The 2,711-nt window shown below is 41.9% G+C and overlaps 1 pseudogene; it reads right to left on the reverse strand.

Moving 5' to 3' along the window:
• Positions 1 to 382: 382 nt before the first annotated feature.
• LOC103606960 lies at positions 383 to 681 on the reverse strand (annotated as a pseudogene).
• Positions 682 to 2,711: the final 2,030 nt, after the last annotated feature.

Below are 2,711 nucleotides of genomic sequence, written 5' to 3' on the forward strand. Positions count from 1 at the left end.
TTGACATGAGAAACAGCTTCCTTTAGAGAGCTGTAGGAATTTAATCAGGTGAGTATTTCACAAGACTTGATTTTTGCCTTATTTTAAGAAATTTTTTCATACCTGAAATTTTTTCCAATAAATCATGTTTTGTTTTGTTTTGTTTGGTGAAGGTGAAAACAGTGATAGTGTTTACTGAACTGGAATTATTATCAAAATTCAAAAAAGCAATCATATTCATTTAACCACAAGCCAGGCTTGCTTAAGTCAGGATTGTCCAACAAAAATATTCTGTTAGTCATTAGTGATGTGACTTCTGGTGTATGAGATCAATTAAATTATGGTACACATAAAAAGTCATGAGACACTTCTGTTTTGTAATAAATAAGACAGTGGCCACCTCTTACTCGTTAGTAGCTTTTTTGAGGTAAGTTATCAAGTTTGCCCTTTCTGCCTTCTTAATGCCAATGAAGATTGTTTTTGTTCCAGGGATATTGTACTTCTTGGGATTCTCCAGATACTCCAGGTGACACCTTTGTTCTCGTTGGCATCTGTGTAAGAGAATGTAGCTGCTTGACCTGTCTTCCACCCCCAAAGACCATGGGGATTGGGCCCAGTCTTGTGCTTGTCTCCCTTTTCCATGGTGTGGCACTGAGCACACTTCTGAACAAAAATCTTCTTGCCTTTCTCAACATCAGCCATTTTTAATTTTCTCTTTTATCCCACTACAAACATTCCTGTTTGGAAGCCAGACATCCTGCTGTCTCCAATAATTCATGTTAAAGCAGCCAATTCTGAAGCCAGCCCCACATTCAGAGACAAAGAGATGAGAGACTCTGTTAAAGGAATGACGGGTGGGGAAGTACCAAGGGCAGGATCGGCGGTGAAAAGTGCTAGACGTGAATTGTGGAAAGCCCAGCATCTTCTTTGAAATCCAGGAGAAGCAAGATTGGGATGGAAGTGACAAAGAGATGAGAGACTCTGTTAAAGGAATGACGGGTGGGGAAGTACCAAGGGCAGGATCAGCGGTGAAAAGTGCTAGACGTGAATTGTGGAAAGCCCAGCATCTTCTTTGAAATCCAGGAGAAGCAAGATTGGGATGGAAGTCTCGCAAGGAAAGTCTCAGCTATCTCATCCCAAGCCATGCCAGTCTCTGTCTGACTTTCCAGAACCCTGTGTCATCTACTGCACTGCCTTCACCCATCCATACTCACTGCCTATAAATAAGTAATAAGTTAAAATGGAAATTACCAATTCTGAAGCCACCCTCTCCAATCACAATGCAGTTTCTGGAGAGACCCAACTCCTAGGACCGAGCTCTCAGGCCACATTTGATTGGTCCAGAGGTAACCGGACCTCAGACACTGGCCAGAACTTTCAGGTGTCCAGGCAGCCTGCAGTGCTGCATCTCCTCTACTCTCTGCTTCTGCTTCTCTTTCCCTCCGGGTACTCATACCAGCTCTCTCTGTTGCTCAGCCCACATGGCAGAAGATGGCAGTGCAGAAGTGAATCTCCAAAGTTAGGACTACTGTTTTCAAGCAATTGGTGTCACAGAAACCAACAACCATCAAAACACACCCATCATGTGCCAAATGCCCTTTTGGGGGACAGTATCCCCACAGTTTGAGAGCCACTGCATTCAACATTCCAATTCAACTTGTTCAATTTGGTGTCTTATTCCCAGAGAACTCTAATATTGGTCATAAATGGCTAAATCCTGAGAGGAATTTCTCTCAGAATGCATCTTAGAGGACAGAGGTGTGTGGAACCCCAAATGACATTTTCAATTCTTTATGATTCTGAATCGCCTATGTTTATTTCTAAGAACAAAATGTGTGTAGACTTTTTTAAGTCACATCTTGCTTCTGCTAAATAGCTGATTTGTTTTACCTACACAATGGCATGATGATGAAATCAAGGTTGTGGTAAATGCTCCTTTTTAATCCTATAACATAATTAATAGTTAAAAATGGCAAATATTTACTTGTGAGTTGGCATACTTTGGACTCACACAACCAAATACCAATGCAAGCCAAATGTCCCTCCTTCAGGTACCCCAGGGACAATGGAGTGGGAGGATGAGCAGAGAGAGAAAGAGAGAGCTTGCCAACCATAGCAGTTTTTTTCCTTCATAGAAACCTAAGTTTGGCCACGGCCAGCTCTGCCTGCCCCTCTTCCCATTATCTGAACTGGAGATGGGATCCTCCCTTAGCTCAAGGATCATAGTATGAGCACGGTTAGACTCAGCACACAGATGGACCTCAAAGGAATTAAGGTGATGAACACATTGACTTTTAGGCAAATTTTTAAAAATTGTTATTATGACCCTGGAAAATATGATCCAGAGCAATAGCTCTAGCACCCATTAAAACTACTAGAATTCCTTGGCTCTAGCTTGGAAACTGCACTGGAAAGAAAGAGGAGATCATAAAGTTTAATAGGTTAAAAAAAAAATTCCAATTTGGTTATGTGTTTTTTATCTTTTACTTTTCAAAATATGGCTATCAGAAAATTTTAAATTCCACATGTGGCTCTTATTTACAACTTGCATGATATTTGCATTATATAGCTCTGCAGTAGTATTTTAATCCTTCTTTTTTAAAAATTGGATTCTAGGGGCCGGCCCGATGGCACACTGGATAAGTGCGCTGCTTGGGAAGTGCAGCGGTGCTCCCGCCCGAGGGTTCGGATCCCACATACAGACCGGTTCCCGCTCACTGGCTGAGCGAGGC

Source organism: Galeopterus variegatus, unplaced genomic scaffold (genome assembly GCF_000696425.1).
Source record: "Galeopterus variegatus unplaced genomic scaffold, G_variegatus-3.0.2 Scaffold6988, whole genome shotgun sequence".
In the NCBI taxonomy this organism is placed as follows: domain Eukaryota; kingdom Metazoa; phylum Chordata; class Mammalia; order Dermoptera; family Cynocephalidae; genus Galeopterus; species Galeopterus variegatus.